Below are 18,753 nucleotides of genomic sequence, written 5' to 3' on the forward strand. Positions count from 1 at the left end.
GGTCCAGATCAAGTTATTGCATGGAGATAGAAGTGTACAGATTCAGAAGATACTTGGAAAGCAGTATGGATAGGACTTAGTGCTTATTTTGAAGTGGAAGATGAGAGAGAAATCTCCTAAAACTATCTCATAAACTGATCATCAAATAAATTATAATTCAGTTAGTCTAGTCTGAGCAAAAGATAAAGATTTATGAGTCACTAATTATGGAAGATAAAGATGAGCTAATGGAGGATAGATTATATGTTTTTTAATATGGGAGTTTCTTATGTATATTGCATTCAGAAGCATGGGTCAGTTGACAGAACAAGGTTCAGGGTAGAAAGAGTAGATAACAGAGTAGAGAGAGGACAGCCTTTTAAAAGCCCAGTTTGAGAGCCCAGATGGATGGATAATATTTGACTAGAGGGAAGGAAGCCACTTCCTTCTGAGGTTATAGAGAGTTTAAGAGGAGTAGATACACATATGTGTTTAGTAGGGAGAGAAGTAAGGGCCTTAAGGTAGTTCCTGGCTTTTAATTTCTACTCTCTGTTTATCATGGATGAGAGATGATGGGACAAAGACATCGTGAGGTGTGGGAGGTGATTAGGTGCTTGGTATAGTCTCCTTGGGCTGTGGTAGGAGGAGCAAACCAAGTAGAGATCAGAGACTACAAATTTGCTGATGATACCAGTCTGTATGACTGTGCGGCCATTTTTAGTGGGATTCACAGCCTAGTAATAAGAATGGAAAAGTTGTTGGGGGCAGGGGTTCCTGTGGATAAGGATTTTAAGGATAACTGAGGCATACAGGCATATGAAGGAGGAAATGAGAGTTAATATGCTATCTATTATTAACTTAAATTCTGTTATATAACAGCACAGTTCTGAGTATCTGACCAGACCTTAACATATGTTTCTGAGCCAATAGTAAATTGACCTCAATAGTCATGGTCAGAGGATGTAATTTGGCCCTTTCCTGGCCTCAGCTAATTGTTCGGAGAATGATACCTGGTTCAGAGGGAACTGACCCAGAGGCTGTGTAATGCAGAATATTCTCCACATCTCTAAATCAGCTGATAATCAAATGTAATCACATCTTCAACCATAATTTTCTTTGGCCGTGTAAGGTAACATATTCATAGGTTCCAGTGACTAGGACGTGGGCATCTTTGGGGACCTATATTTTGCCTACCTCACCATCATAACATGACTACTAGTAAAAATCACTCTGCTACTTAAGGTCTTGTAAGATTGAATAAAAATACGATCCTACAACACGTGGGCTTTCTAACGTACTCCCCAAGATTCCCTGCAAATTCTTGTAGAACTTATATTTTTATGGTTATCCCTAGTGCTGAGCTATATTCCTACTGAAATACTTCTCAGTCCCACTCTTTCTGTTTCTATTTTGTACCATGCCAGACAAAATGGGAAATGTGATTTCTGGAATTTGGAGTGGGAGTGCAGGGGATAAAAATATCAATCTCACAAAGCTTACGGGTACAGGAGACTTTACCGAAGATCTGGTAAAATGGAGGAGAAGCTGGCATAATGGTGGCAGTTATCCAGCCAATACCAAATATTTTTAAATTGAACATCCCTAGTCTTAAAAATTCTTTCATTCACTCCATCCCCAGGGCTTTTTACCATTGGCAGTGTCATCCTACAAAGGTTTCCTGAGTTTTGGAAATCTGCTAGGGCTTTTCCCTTCTTCTCATTCCTTCTTCCTTTTTCAATTGAAAAAAAAGAAAAAAGAGGAGGAAAGCCTTCTTACCTCTCTGCCCCTCGCCCCCCTCCTCTTTCTCTCTCTCTCTTTTGTTTTTTCTTATACACCTTGTTCGGAGGCTACTTGTTTTGTACCCAAATTAGAAAATATTGGTAAAGTGATTCTTAGGTATTATAGTCAAGTTTTAAACATATATTATGGAATCTCTTATCCCACTTGAGTAAGTGATAGATTTTTGCTGTTCGAACAGTCTCCAATTCTGAATTAATTTCCTGCTGGTCTAATAATCTTCATAAATTGAACTCTTGTTGATCAAGGTCAGTATAGTAATTGTAGTAGATCTTCTTCTGGAAATATTTAAGACGAAGGATAATTTCACTTTTACTCCTGTATGGAGTGCTAGACACTATATTTAGCTTTATGTTTAATTGACTTATTGTACTGTGTGTTCTTCGGTAATGGAACAAAAATTGCATCTTTCTAAAGCACTTCATGTTACAAAAATACAAATGTAATTTTAAAATGACATTAAATAATTGATGTACAGAAGGCATTGTTTTGAAGAAAGTGCAAAAATTTCTCCTTAATGAAATATTTACATTGTTTCAATATAACTTCCACATCAAGAAATGTAGCTAACGAAAATTAAGTAGAAAAAATTCAGAGTAATTATTATTCAAAATGTTATGGTGAATTCATATGTAATACAAAGTATTTAAATTCATCACTGGATTGCATTCTAACTATAAATAACACCCATATATTGTGAACGGCGGTGGGTTAATTGGGAGAAGTGTAAATGATCACAAACTTACATATTGCCTCAGCAGGTCATATAATCCCTTTCAATAACTCACCATTACTACTCATTTCTATTTTTCAGAAACTATAAGATATTTCTGTTGTTCGCTATTTTCAGGGAATTCTGTCATGTTATTGAATCTCGATAAGAATTTCGGGAATATCATTATGGTAAAAGAATCACATAGTATTAAAGTTTCAGCACGAACAGTACTCCCAGTACTTCATGAGAATCAGCCTTCTCAATAGTTTTCCACAGGACTAGACCTGAGTGAAATTGTCCTGGATAATAGTGAGAAATTGGAATTTTGTCTTTGCCATCCAACTTTCTCTTTTCCTCAGGACCCTCGGTGACCTGGTGTCCCTGAGCTTGTGCAGAGGTGTCCCATATTGCAGAATCACCACAGTTCCAATTCCTTTACCAGAGGTGCTTGAGCCATACCTTCAGAGTCACCTCTAAATCAAACTTCTACTCTTTCAAAGTGTTGTCGTATCTACAGTATAAATAAAATTTAGGCAAGCCCAATTGATTTGCTTTCAGTATTCTTAAAAACTCATTTGGCCAAGATACAAATTGGTTTGGTGAATTCCTGAAGCACTGACCCTTTTTTCCGGTCACATTTTCTGTTCTAAAGACTGAGAAAAATAGAGCCAGTCACTATACTCTGTTACGAATAACTAAAACGTCACTTCTGAGTACAAATAAAAATGGGAATATGATATTGTTTATACACTTTTACAGCAACTGAAAGAAAACAGACTGAAGCTAGTATGTATTGGACAGTTAGCATGTGTGAGATACCACATCTATCTTATGATAGACACTATTTGGATTAGGAAGATAAAAGCTTGTCTGGTCAAGTAATTGGCCCAAGGATGGACCACAGCATTTTGCAAGGTTTGAAGCTGGCCCTAGACAAGCCTACAGCTTTTACTTTTCCCACACTCCCACTCTGCCTCTGTTATTCAGAGACATTTTCAAATATCGAAAACAAAAAAGAATAAGTGAGTAGAATATGGTTTGTTTTACTTTAAAATTAGCAATGATGTCTTTAAACTGACAAGAACTGAGTATTTTTGCTATTATGAATGTTTTCTTTTCTTAGACAAGCAGGGTCATTCTAGTTTACTGCCTTGAGCATCAGACCAGGTGTTTAAATAAATGTAAGTCAATTTAAATGTTTTAAATACATTCTTAACGTTCTTTGTTTTAGCATTTTATTTTTGCATTTGGCAGCTCTGAGGACCTAGAAAATGGTATGGACAGTCCTGAGAAAAATGCTCAGTTACCTAAAATACTGTGTTTAGAAATCTCCTAAAGCCTGTCTTTATACCCAAGTTTGAAAATCTCTGAACGAGAGGACTGTAGTAAGGGAGTGATCTAAATAATATTGCAAGCATTTGTTAACAATTAAAAAAAAAATCATGAATTAATTTCACGGAAAATAAAAAGTTTAAAAATTAGAATGAATTGTTGAGAACTGTACATTCCTGATAGAATCACACATTGCAAGAGGTTTTAAGTAGTTATAAATGATGACAAGAAAAGATTTAATGTAATTATTATACTGCTTAAGGACAGATATACACTTTTTTTAGTAAAAAAAATACAGTACATTTGTATTAGAAATTTTATCATGCTGAATTAAGCAGATGTATGTGAAATCTCCATGGGCAAATTGTCCATTTTTAATTCTTCGTGAAAGCTGTATTTGCACTATACAACAATTTTATTTCTAGTTTCTTGTTTATTTCTTACTTCTTTGCTGCAATGTCTGTTTAATGCTTAAGTCCCACTAGACTTCATATTCTGCTGATGATAGGCAGCCCCTCTACTTCAAGAATAAGAGTGAATAATAGGAAAACAACGAATATGCTTCATTTGTCAGTATTCACTGGGCTTTATTAATCCTCTGGGCCACACTCTTCGTCTCCACTGTTAACTGTGCTATTTTCTTAAGTGTGTGAAAACAATCTTTAATCAAAATTATGCCAAGTCATCTCTGGGAACAAACCTTCACATTTGGAAGAGGATAACAAGCTGGACATCGAGTGCTATTTAAGTGTGAATAGTGCTTAAAGAAAAACAAACAAATTTGTTCAAGAGCAGCAGTGAAAACTCTAGGGAAATTGCTCACTGCTCTTGGCGTGTTAGCAATGTTTAAAACCAATGGCGCCTTGAGTCCATGGACCATATCGACTAAGGAGCATTAAAATTCCAAACAGTCAGCCCAGGGCATGCTTGGAAGGACTCAGGACCTTTCTTCAACAGGGTAAGATATGGAGAGTATAAATATTTTTAATGGACTAAACTTGAGGTCCCTGGTCTTAGTAATATCAGCCAACAAATAAATACCTTAATAGGTATATGTCAGAATTGTTATTCCCTATGCATTTTTATTCAATTTTATCACAAGAAAGAATTGATAAAGAACTAATAAGTTAGCTAGTGACTCTCTATTGAAATGCCTAAATAAGATTTATTCAACTCATCTGTTAATGTTCAGGTTTTTTCCTAAACAAAATCTGCATTTCCCAAATTATAAATGAACAACGCCTAAATTTTCTAAAGAAGTCAAAACCATACTTTCGTTATCAAATTGCCTACTAACTCAGGGATACAAAGCCTTTGTATTTGAGAGAAGAAGGAGTGTAGAACTTTCAGGATGCTTTGAATTTATTCAATGAATTCTTTACAAGTAGAATATGTATTTGAAAAAATCAGAATCATTTTAATTTGAAACTATATTTAGTTAATAATATAGTTAATTTTATCTTTCATATTAATCTTGGCATAAGGTTTATTCAGCCAATTTGAAATTATATCTGTAAGTTTCATTTCTCAGAGATTTGCTTTAAAAGAAAAACAAGATTTTCAGAGATCAATGATACATTGTTTTTCTGATGTCATTTTTAATGAAGTAACCCCCCTCTCCTGCAACTGGTCTGGCATGTAAGGAGTTTGGAGATTGCTACTCTGTCCTAACAAGAGCGAGTAAAAAGCTGAAGAAACTAAAAAAGCTACAACCTTTAGATTCATAACAAATATGAGGTCACAGGGGAAACTGCTGTCCCCAGAGCTGGACGAACTGACAGATGAACACAGAGAATTGTATCAATAACTTCCTAGATCAGAACCCACAAGCTGAAATCTCCATGGGAATCACTCCTAGGGTAGGAAAATCTGAACAGTAATTGACAAATTGCTGGAGGTTCATTGTGGACAACTCTGAGAGAACTTCCCCAAATTAATGTCAGAGACCAAACCACAGGTCCAGGAAGCTCAGTGAACACCAAAGAGGATACATGCCAAAAAAGCCACACCTAGGCATATCATTTACAAACCATAGAAAAAAAAAATTCTTAAAGAAGCCAGAGGAAATAAACATTTTACCTAGAGAGGACAGAAGGTGAGAATTATATCTGACTTTCCTCAAAAACCATGCAAACAAGAAGAAAGAAGTGACATATTTAAAGTTTGAGAGAAAACAACTCACCAACCTAGAATTCTGTACCCTGCGAAATTATCCTTTAAAAGTGAAGGAGAAATAATGACTTTCCCAGACAAATAAAACTGAGGAAATTTGTTGCCAGTATTCTGTCTTTAAAGAAATGTTAAAAGGAGTTCTTTAGAAGAAGGAAAATGATATAGGTCAGAAATTCAGATCTATATAATGAAAGGAAGAGAATCAGAGAAGAGGCAAGTGAAGGCAAATCAAACTTTTATTTTTCTTATTTTTAATCTCCCTAACAGACAATAGTTTGTTCAAAATAATAATAGCAACAGTGTGTTTAATTATGTACATATATTATGTACATATGTATGCTTATCTATGCTTACATATGCTTATGTACACATATATAAGTGAAATGAATGACAGCAATAATACAAGGGACAAGAGAGAGGAGTTAGGATTATTTTGTTATTATAAGGTACTCACACTACCCATGAATTGGTATAGTGTTATTTGAAAGTGGACTTGGAGTACTTGTAAATGTGTATTCCAAACTCTAGGGAAACCACTAAAAAAACTGAAAGTGAAAAAACAGTACAACAGACATGCTAAGAGTGGATAGAAAATAGAATCACATAAAATGCTCAATTAAAACCACAAAAGGCAGAAAAAGAGAAGAAGACAAAAATAAGAACAAGAACAAGGGCAACAAATAGAAAACAGTAACAAATATGATAGATAGTAATCCAAATATATCAGTAATCACTTTGAATATCAGTGGTCTAAATTCACCAATTAAAAGACAGAATGAATCAAAAAATGAGACCCAACTCTATGTTGTCTACAAGAAACCCACATTAAATGTAAAAAGACACATATAAAAGTAGATGAATGGAGAAAATACACCATGCTAACACTAACCAAAAAAGGAAGGAGTAAGCTATATTAATTTCAGATTTAGTAGATTTCAGATCAAGAAAATTATCAGAAATAAAGAGGGGCATTACATAGCGACAATGACAATGTGTTGATGTAGGTTTACCGGTTGTAACAAATGTCTCACTCCGGTGGAGGAGGTTGATAACAAGGGAGGCTATGCATGTATGGGGGCAGGGGGTATTCAGAAAATCTCTGTACCTTTCATTCAATTTGGCTGTGAATCTAAAACTGTGCTAAAAAATAAAGTCTTTAAAAAGCCCCACATTTTCTAATTATAAATGACATTAATATGGAAGTTTTCTAGAACGTGTTTTAAGTGGGCATATATATTTCATACTACTTTCAAATTAACTTATGAAGTAAGTTCAAACTCCTTTATAAAAGGAAAAATATTGAAATTTTCCAGTGGACACCAGATTTTTTTTAGCTTTCTGAACCTAAGTGCATATAAAAATATAAAAATGTTTTATAAGCTTCTCAACTAAAAAAATATTAACATTCACATGAAGTACCCTACAATAAAAGTGATCATATCTTTTGAGTTACTTTAGTAACTTAGTTGCTTCATATTATATTGAATTTTAACCTATAAAACAAAAGCAAAGCAGAAATTGAAGTAGGCAAAATACAAAGATCAGAGAAAAATATCCAGGTCTTAGTGATCTAATCTGCCAGAGAAGAATTCAGAGTATTTTCCTTTATTGTTGCTCATTTTCTTTATAGGATATAGTGACACATAATGGCCCTAAATACAAAAGTTTTCTACTTAAAATGAAAAAAGAGGCAGTTGCTTATCAGTTTTGGTCTTATTTTTTGAACACCTATCTTACTTTTTAAAAAGTAAGTCTTAAAAAAAAAAAAAAAAAAAAAAGTAAGTCTTTATGAGCTTACAAAGAAGCAGAGTTTTATAATCAAAAGATTTGTTCAGTCATACAATCATACAAAAGCGCCTTGAAATTAATGATATAATCTCAATTACATTAATTCAGAAATTAATTAAATCTATCTCATATTATTATCTATTCTATAGTATATTTTAATATAGAATATATAATATTTTATTATCATTATTTGTGCATGTATCATTACTCTTTTCCTAAACTATAAACTCCTTCAGTTGGTATGATCTTTCTTATTTATCTAAAATAATTTGTTTGTTTATATTTTTTTGGCATAGTACTTTTAAAAATTATTATTTATTTACTTTATTGAGGTATAGTTGATTTCCAATATTATATTAGTTATATTAGGTGTACAATATAGTGATTCAAAAATTTTATACAATATACTCTCCAGAGTTTGGTTTTTAATGTTTACTGAATAAATGTGAATAAAACTCTAAGAATTTACACATTTTACTTATTCAAATTATAAGTTAAGTAAGACTGAATTGTGTAGGTGAATATATGACCTTTGCCCTGTTTATTTAATAAAATTTTTTTCTTAATGTCTAACATTCTTTTAACATTTATTAAGCACCTACTATATGTCAGACACTATCCTGGATACTGGAGATATATCAGAAAATAAAACAGCCAAAACCACCAGCCCACATGGAGCCTCCACTCTTGTGGACAGAGAAAAGCAAAAAATAAATAAGTAAATTGAATAGTGTGTTAGGAATTAGCAGGGAATTGGCAGAGGGGGTACTAGGCATTGGGGTCTGCAGTTTCAAATAGTTGAGCCAGGGAAGGGCTTTCTGAGAAGGAGACATTTGAACAAAGACTTCCAGAGAGTGAGAGTGAGCCACATGAATATCTGGGAGGAGAGCATTCCAGTCTGAGGGACAAGAAGTGCAAAGGTCCTGAGGCAGGAGTGTGCCTGGAGTCTTCCCAGAACAGCAAGAGGACAGTTGTAGCTGGAGTGAGTCAGCAAGTATGAGAGTAGCAGATGAAGTCAGAGAGATCATGAAAAGTTGGATCATGTAAGGTCTTGAAGGTCATTGTAAGAATTTTGACTTTTACTCTGAATGTGATGGGAGGTATTGGAGGATTTGAACCAAGGAATGGCATAATCTGACCTACATCTTAAATAGGATCACTGTGCTGTAATGTTAAGAACAGACTGCAGAGGCACAAAGTGGAACCAGGGAGACCAGTTAGGCAAGAGATGATGGTGCCTAGGACTAGGGCAGTAGCAGAGATGGTAATGAGAAGTGGTCGGTATGTGGATATACTTTGAATTAAAGCCAATATTTATTTTTTTGATGGAAAGGAATCAAGGATAATAGCAAGGTTTTGAACTGAGCAAACAGAACGATTGAGTTGCTATTGAGAGGGAAGTCTGATGAGGGAGCAGGTTTGTGTAGATTAGAAACTTATTTTGGAAAAGTTAAGTTGGAGAAGCCAGCTAAACATCTAAGAGGTGAAATCAGGTAGGGAGTTGGGTCTACGAGTCATGAGGTTAGCAGGGTGATCTTGATTAGAGACGTGAAATTAAGAGTCATCAGTGTGCAGATGGTGTTTATAGTCCTGGGATGGAGGAGGGCACCCAGAGAATGAGTGTAGTTGGAAAATGAGGGGTTCAATAACTGTGATTAAAATATTTGAAAAATGAGAAACAAAGGAAAAGAAAAGGAGGCTGAGTGGCTGTGAGATAGGAGGAAAACCAGGAGAGTGTCATGTCCTGGAGTGAAATTAAGAAAGTATTTCAAGACAGGTGGAACATACAGTCTTGTTGTGTTAAATGTTGCTGACAAGTCAAGTGAGATGCAACTTGACAGTGCCCATTGATTGGATTTATAGATGGGAGTGACATCCACAGAAGTGGGGCTAAAGGGGTGGGGCGGAGGGGAAAGAGCTTGATCGTGTATAAAAGAGAGAGTGGGAAGAGACTGTAAACTTTTGAGCAGTTTTACTCTCAAAGAAATGAGAGAATAGAGTGATAGTTGGAGAGCCCCGTAATCAAAAGTATGTGTCTGTGTCTGTTTTAAGAAAGTGAGAAAGAAGCATATTTGTGTGCTGGAATGATAACAAAAGAATGCTTGTCAGGAGAAAGGCTTGCTGGAGCAAAGTTATTGAGAGACACCTAGGATTAGGGTCCAAGGTACAGGTGGAGGGATCGAGTACATTCCACCTGCCACGCTGGGAGCTTTCCCAGGAACCCTGTCTAGGCTCTAACAGTTTTACAAAAGAGAAAACTGAGACTCAGAAAATTTAAGTAATTTGTAAATGTAATACAGCTAGTAGAAGGCAGAGCTGAATTTCAAGTTGTATTCTGCTGTAAATCTAGCGCTCTTTCCACGTTCTCACAGCTGGAGAGCCGTTAAAATGGCAACTTCACTGTGGTATTTAATGAAAATGTGCTGAGGTACATACTGCTTACTAATTATCTAGGGCTCAATTTGTACAGTATTCCGTGTTCTCTATATTTTTCTTATTTGTGCTCTTTACGCTTTAGCCTCCCAAACACATTCTCCCCTACACGAGGGGGATGAGGATGATTGGACAGAAGCATGATCTAAAAAAAAGATTTACTGTGGGAAGAGTTCCAAGTTATAGTGGTTTTTTTCCCCCCAGTGTGTTCTCTAATATAAAAGAGATATTTGAAAATGCATTCTATTTTGACTATATGTTAAGCTTCGTAAGTCCTGCAGAAGTAAAAGAAATGATACAAAACATGATATTCTTGCAGAAAGATTTTAATGAGAGCAATGTTAGGACCTTACTCCCTGGGCCACTAAGTTTGTTGTGATCCTTGTACATTATTGATTTTTAACCCGTGTCAACAGTCTTTTCAGAGTTTGGTCATTGGTCAGATTATCTCCCGGTGAGAGGATAGGAGTGAATCCGCAAAAACTCAGTCCTACAATTATCAAAGAGGTCAAAGGGAGGGACCTATAGTTGGCCGAGTAGTAGCTCCTTTCCATACACAAAGGACATACTGGACAAAAGCCAGCACAGCAGTGCTTGAATGGCCTCATCCCTTGGAGATAAATTAGGGCTAGGAGTGATGGAGTATTATTTTATTAGTTAACTTTAGTTAACAAATTTAATGAATATATTCTATATACTTAGCTCTCCTCCACTGAAGAGGTATCAGTGCACAAAACTGCTTAAAAAATCTCTGCTTTTTGTGATGGTTACAATCTAATGGGGACAGATAGATAATAAGCAATAAGGATAATTGACAAGTAAATTTTACGGTATGTCACAAGCTAATAAGTGCTATGGAAAAAAATACATCAGGGTAAGGGGGATTGAAAATGGGGGGAATTATAGTAGTTATAAATCTTGTCTTTGATGCTAACACTCCAAATAAGGACATGAATATTCTTAAAGCAGAGAATGACTTCCAAATCAGCAGAAAGAATTTTCTTATGTCTTACACATAGTGTTTACTGCTTTTAGTATAAAGGCAGTGGTACTGAATTCTGAGGCACAGAAGTGGTGTGGGAATTGGATGAACTTAACTGTCACCCTTTGAAATCCTTGTTTCTGACAGGTCAGATATTTCAAAATCTCTTGTTAAGAACACTTTGAGCATGTTCCTTTCTTGGGGACATTTTCATCTTTAACAATAACCAACTTAGAGAAAGTAGGACAGAGCAACTAGGATATTTTGAAAACAACAAAGAAACAGATGCTTCATTGCTAACTGCTTGGCACTCTGAAACTCTGAATATTTAAAAAGCATCAATTATATTTCTAAAATTCGAGCAAGGTCATAGGCTGACAATGCCATCCTGTAAAACTCTTATCATAAAACTAATGAAATCGGAAACTAGAGATATTTTGCAGGGCAGTAAAAGAAGGAAGGAAGATCAGGTAATTATTTTTGTATTTCCCCACACCCAGTGCTTGTCAGTGAGAAGCTGCAGGGGAGAGACTATCTTAGATTATTTCTGCATCCCCAGAGCTCTCAGATACTGAAGTTCCAAACAATCACTCAGGATACTCACTAAAAATGTATAATCTTGAGTTCCACTGTATGGAATATACTTATACTAACTTATACTAACAAAATATGTGTTGTTCATGAAATTCAAATTTAAATCTAGCAACCCTAATATATAATTAAAATTGAGAATAGGTATCCCATACGTCTAAGGACAGATTTCATAGCTGTGAGACAATCATCTACCTGGGTAACAAGGGTCTATAAATTAATTCAGTTTTCTATGGCTCTGAAAAGACTAAATTCTCTTACTTGGCCCCAAAGTAGGTTTGTTTATTTCCGTCTGTTTTGAGGCTAGAAATTAACACTGGCTTCTCAGCTTGGAGGTAACAGTGATTAGTCATATAGTGGGACTGATGTAGGTGAGTCTGATGTAATAAACATTATTAAGAAACTTCTTAAATCAAATATCCTGATGACATTATTGCAGCTCCATTTTTTGTATATGAAGATTATGAAGGGAATAATCCCTTCATAATAAGGGATTATTATCATATTATTATCATATTATCATATCATATTATTATATCATAAGGGAATATCCCTTATGATAAGGGAAAATCTAGCTATTTCAGTTTGTGTATATTCGTGTTTCAATGAAAAATGCCAACTATTAACTTATTTGGATGGAAATCAATGTCCTAACCACTCTTTAGTTCTTAAAAATTCTCATGATGAAATGATCATAAAAGTTTCTGCAGACTGGCTGATTATTTTTATTGCTCGGGTATGCTCACCCCTGTTTCATTTTATATTCAAGCTGATTGATTTTCATTGATTCTGCTCCACCATCGGGGACTCCAAACAAACCAGTCCTAAGAAGTTATGGTTATGGCAGTAAGGAAAGGAAATGGTTCAAGATCCCCATAGAATTAGAAAAAGACATTTTATAAGTTTTCTATTGCTGTGTAACAAATTGCCACAAATTTGCAGCTTAAAACAACTTCCATTTATTGTCTCACATTTTCTGTGGGTTGGGAGTATAGGCACAGCTTAACAGAGTTCTCTGCTTGGAGCTCAAGGCTGCAGTCAAAGTGTTAGCTGGGGCAGGGATCTCATCTGAGTCTTGGCATATTCTTCTAAATTTCCACGTTTGTAGGCAGAATTCATTGCATTAAGTTTTTAAAATGTAAGATGTCTTGCTTCTTTAAGTCCAGAAAACAGAGAGAGTCTCTGACTTCTGTCTCTGACTTCTAGACCCTCTTTTAAAGGACTTACCTGATTAAGTCAGGCCCACCGAGGATAATTTCCCTTTTGATAACTTAAAGTTCACTGGTTAAGGAACTTAATTACATCTGCAAAATCACTTTATCTTTGCCATTTAATATAACATTGTCACAGGGGTGACATCTCATCACCACATTCTAATGGTTGGAAGCAAGAGTCTCAACTACACTCATGGGAGGGGATTATATAAAGGTTTGGGTCATTGGGTGTTATCTTCGAAATTGACCTACTATTTTACTTACAGAATTAACTTTCAGATCTCAGCCAATTTTGGAAAGAAGTGAGATAAAAAGATAATTAAACTCCTCTCTATGAGATACAAATGTGTATTTGGAGAATTAGTGAGCAAAAAAGAAAAGGAGGTCAAAAGAAATAGAGAAGGTAGGCCCAACATTATGGTTCTAATAAAAAAGATTATTAGTGAGAATTCAGGGACCAGAGTGTTCAATAATTTTATGGTAAGTACCATCTAGAATTCAATGTAAAATTATTTGCTTAAATGTATAATTATTTGCTCACTTGCATTTAGTGGAATTATTGGTTCATTTATATATGGAATTAAAACAAAACAAAACAAAACAAGCTCATAGGTACAAAGGACAGATTGGTGGTGGCCCGAGATGGGGAATGAGAGTGGGTGAAATGGATGAAGGGGTCAAAGAGTACAAACTTTCAGCTATAAAATAAATTAAGTCATGGGTATGTAATAAGCAGCTTAGTGACTATAGTTAATATTCAAATATTTATTGCGTATTTGAAAGTTGCTAAGAGAGTAGATCATAAAAGTTCATCACAAGAAAAAAATTTGTAACTGTATGGTGATGGATGTTAACTAGACTTATTGTGGAGGTCATCTTGTAATATATATGGATATCAAAGCATTATGTTGTACACCTGAAACTAATATAACATTATATGTCTATTATACCTCAATAAAAAATTACCTGCTATAATGTTTTTGGAATATAAACCTCTACAGTGTCCCAGAATCTCAGAAAAGCTTGTTGCATGTAGGTTCCATATAGAAACCGAGAATTGATAACTAATAATATAGATAATTATGACTCCTTGGATATATTGTGTATACTGCAGGTTTTCCACCATATATGTGGTCAGGATTTGAGTCCATTTTTCTTAAATATTGCAAACAAGATGATCACAATAAACTGGAAGTCTTGGGAACATTTAAAATTTTAATTTATAGGTTATATATGTTTCTGTCTGCGAAGAGAACAGTAATTAGAAATTGTCTTAAAATATATAGCCAAACCTACCTCAAGATAGGCCAGGAGAATATGGTTCATTCTGAAATAAGGGCAAGCAAGTAAACTTCAGGGTCATAAAACAAACAGACAAATACTTAAGCTTTTGTAAAGAAGAACTTAGAAATGTTTTTATTGTATTGGCAAATGGTTGCTGTCATATAGCCTTCGCAACCTGGTAACACAATTCCAGATATTACCTGTGTCAGCAAAATGCTGCCCTTCAGACAGATGACAGTTTATTAGATTTTCAAAATTGCACTTTTCGTGATAAAAATCACCTCAGGACTCAAGTACAAAAGAAATGACATGTGTTTATATGAGTTTGATTCAGAGATTAGAAGATGTGAAATATTAATGCTATTTATTGGATGTTGTAACATTCAATACCTGCTGAGTATAAATGTACACAAAGTCAGCATAAGATTCCTTCTGTCTATGAGAGGATTGAAATCATACAAGAAGCGTTCAATCTATCAAAATTAGGAAACATTTTGGTATTTGGTCCTCAGCTTGGTTGAATACTAAGGATATGGCTAAGAGAGATGGCAGGAGAAGTAGTATGCGAAGAACACTGGGTTTAGAACCAAAAGTTCTTTCTTCCAACCCTGCCTGGGTCTTGTGTGCATTGGGTGAGTTATTTAACATTTTAAGGCTTCAATTTTCTCTTCAGTAAAATGGGGACAACCTCCCAGGATGAGTAGTGAATGTTCAAGGGGTATGCAAATTATATTACCATAATAATTTGAATTATTATTTTCTACTGATTCTAAGCTAGGTACCATCCAAGTGTTTACTTCATAGGGAAGAGGCAGTCAGAGCACAGTATGGGATGTGATAACAGGTTTGTAGCAAAAAAAAAAAAAAAGGAGTATTTATCAAACGTAATCTAGGACCGCTGAAGATTCTCCATTCAAATCTATTCTCACTTTACCCAACCTCTTTCGGTCACAGGAGGTACCTGTCTGTGGGAAATCACTTAATCAGGTTAAAATCTTTGTCCAACATGAAAAACGTATAAAATGAAATGACGAGAAGGCTAAAGTTTGGGCAAGGATCTCTACTTATTACTTTTGTGTATTAATGTTTTGCATAGAATAGTACTTTAGAGTTAGGCAGGGTAGATGTAATCTCAGTTATACCAAAGAAAGAGTTTTCTTACAGAAACTTTGCTGGCAAGATTTTTTTTTAATTGAAGTATAGTTGATGTATAATATTGTGTCAGTTTCAGGTATATAGCAAAGTGATTCAGATATATATATACATATCTATTAGATTATTTTCCATTATAGGTTATTATAAGATATTGACTGTTGTTCCCTGTGTTATATAGTAAATCCTTTTTGCTTATCTATTTTATGTATAGTAGTTTGTATCTGTTAATACCATACTCCTAATTTATCTCTCCCCCTTCCCTTTTCCCTTTGGTAACCATAAAGTTGATTTGTGTCTGTGAGTCTATTTCTGTTTTGTTTATAGGTTCATTTGTATTATTTTTTAGATTCCACATATAAGTGATATATAATATTAGTCTTTGTCTGACTTACTTCACTTAGTATAATATTCTCTAGGGCCATCTGTGTTGCTGCAAGTGGCAATATTTCATTCTTTTTTACGGCTGAGTAATATTCCATTGTGTGTGTGTGTGTGTATATATATATATATATATATATATATATATATATATATATATACCACATCTTAAACCAATTATCTATTCATGGGCATTTGGATTGTTTCCATGTCTTGGATATTGTAAACAGTGCTGATATGAACATTGGGGTGCATGTATCTTTTCGAATTGTAGTTTTTTCTGGGTATATGCCCAGGAGTGGGATTGCTGGGTCACATGGTAACTCTATTGTTAATTTTTTAAGGACCCTCCATACTGTTCTCCATAGTGGCTGCAACGATCTACATTCCCACCAACAGTGTAAGGGGGTTCCCTTTTTTCGGCACGCTCTCCAGCATTTATTATTTGTAGAATTTTTGATGATGGCCTTTCTGAACAGTGTGAGGTGATACCGCATTGCAGTTTTGAGTTGCATTTCTCTAATAATCAGCGATGTTGAGCATCTTTTTATGTGCCTGTTGGTCATCTGCATGTCTTCACTGGAGAAATGTCTGTTTAGGTCTTCTCGCTGGCAAAATATTTCTAATGCACAAGATGAAAGGACAGGATAAGTGACAGAGCTAGTTACCAGAAATTAGGCTTTCTTGTATTACATCGTGGCCCTCTCATTTGTTTCCTCCTCCATCTCTCTCTCCCTCTCTCTCTCTCTTTCTCTCTCACTCTTGCTCTCTCTCTCTCTCTCTCTTAATTTATATATCTATATACCTAAAGGTTAAGTGAAAGAAACTAGTTTGGCTAATTAAGGTAAAATGATACTAAGGAACATTGCACACAAAACAGAGGTTAAAAGGATGCTTTTCAGATTTCTCTCAGAACCTCCAGGAAAATCAGAGTCACACTGCAAAAACAAACGACTCCCTTTGGAGGGGGACCTATTCACTCAGTGGCATCAAATCACACATTAATGTAAAGAGAGTGAGGTAAGCTTTGTGTTTTGGCCAATTGTAGTCTCTATTAATAAATTTTAGAGGGTGACTATCAGTTATTTTCATGGTTTAGTATATTCATAATTCTTCTATAAATAACATTCTAGAAAAATTTCTTATTGAGTTCTCTGCAAACATTCCTTCTTCTCTTTTTGATTCTGCTCTCTTCACTGCTGTCAGAACTTTATCTCTTAAACAACTTATCTAATTATTTATTTCCCATGACTTGCACATTTCTATTAAATCCAGATGGCTTTCAAGAAAAAATACTAAAGCCTCTGGCTAGGCATTCAATGCCCCTCCTCATGTGGCCTGAAATGACCTCTATGACCTTATTTTCACACATGCATCTCAACTCCATAGACCCACTCATGTGACTCTATTCGGGAACATTTATGTCTCATCCTTCAATAAATATTCCATATCAGATATTCCGTATCATTTCATGAGACTAAGTGGCTGCAAATGCTGTCGCTTTGCCTAGAATATCATTCCTCCTTTTATGCCTGACAAATTCTGCTCAGGCTTCAGGATCAAGTGTAACTTTATTTATTTGTGAACTGTTTCCTGAATCCTGTGGGCAAGCAGCCTTTTCTTCCTCTGAGTTCCAGGAGATAGTTTTTCTCCCTATTATAACATGTGCTACATTGTATTGCAGTTTATCTGTTTCCATATTTGACTTCTCTGTAAACTGTAAGTTCATCTGGTACCAGGATTGTCTAACTCACTCTTAATTCCACAGCACATGATATGGTGTTTGTGACCAGCAGATAATCGATAAATGTTTGTCAAATTAAATTAAAGCTCCAGAAGCTCTATTCTTTGAATTGCAAAAATTTCTTGGATTGATTCTTAAAAAAAAAAAAAACTTCACTTTTTAAAATAAATATTTGGAGTCCTGATTTTATGTTCTAAGTAGGATGTAGTAGGTTACAGTAAGCCAATACTCCTACTGCAGCAATGTGAAAGTGGATAAGTTGCAAAATTGTAGTGTTAAAAATTTTCAGAAATCTATGGAATCAACAAGGACTAGGTGGAATAAAATTATAGAGAGGCAGGCAGACGCCGCCACCCCAGAACCTCCTGCGCTGCCCAACCATGGTCAACCCTACCGTGTTCTTTGACATCGCCGTCGATGGCGAACACTTGGGCCACGTCTCCTTCGAGGTAAGGGACCTGGAAACCATGAACTGACTGCTCATCCAATCCATAAAGTTATGTTAACAGATTGGAGCTGTTTTCAGACAAAGTTCCAAAGACAGCAGAAAACTTTTGTGCTCTGAGCACTGGGGAGAAAGGCTTTGGTTATAAAGGTTCCTGCTTTCACAGAATAATTCCGGGATTTATTTCACACACCATAATGGCACTGGTGGCAAGTCCATCTATGAGGAGAAATTTGATGATGAGAATTTCCTCCTGAAGCATATGGGTCCTGGCATCTTTTCCATGGTAAATGCTGGCCCCAACACAAACAGTTCCCAGTTTTTCATCTGCACAGCCAAAACTGAGTGGTTGGATGGCAAGCATGTGGTCTTTGGCAAGGTGAAAGAGGGCATGAATGTTGCGGAAGCCATGGAGTGCTTTGGGTCCAGGAATGGCAAGACCAGCAAGAAGATCACCATTGCTGACTGTGGACAAATCTAATAATAAATTTGACTTGTGTTTTATCTTTAAAAAAAAAATAGAGAGAGGGAAACTGTATACAAATGATCTTTGGATCACCAGATATTTTTTTGTTGCAGAGGAATTGCCAGTTCTTGTGTGAGCTGAGGGTCAGGGTTGGCCCCTGTGCAGAGCCTCTGCTGGGGAGAGAGAAGTAGGAAGGCCTTTTGCTATTGTGTGGATCTGGAGCTGCGAATTGGAGTCTTGAGGAACCACAAACATTTGCAATCATCAAAGACAGAATT

General features: G+C 35.4%; 1 pseudogene; it reads left to right on the forward strand.

Moving 5' to 3' along the window:
* The first annotated feature begins 17,944 nt into the window (after positions 1 to 17,944).
* LOC112408221 (peptidyl-prolyl cis-trans isomerase A-like) lies at positions 17,945 to 18,517 on the forward strand (annotated as a pseudogene).
* Positions 18,518 to 18,753: the final 236 nt, after the last annotated feature.

Source organism: Neophocaena asiaeorientalis, unplaced genomic scaffold, assembly GCF_003031525.2.
Source record: "Neophocaena asiaeorientalis asiaeorientalis breed wild unplaced genomic scaffold, Neophocaena_asiaeorientalis_V1.1 scaffold116, whole genome shotgun sequence".
Taxonomy (NCBI): Eukaryota; Metazoa; Chordata; class Mammalia; order Artiodactyla; family Phocoenidae; genus Neophocaena; species Neophocaena asiaeorientalis.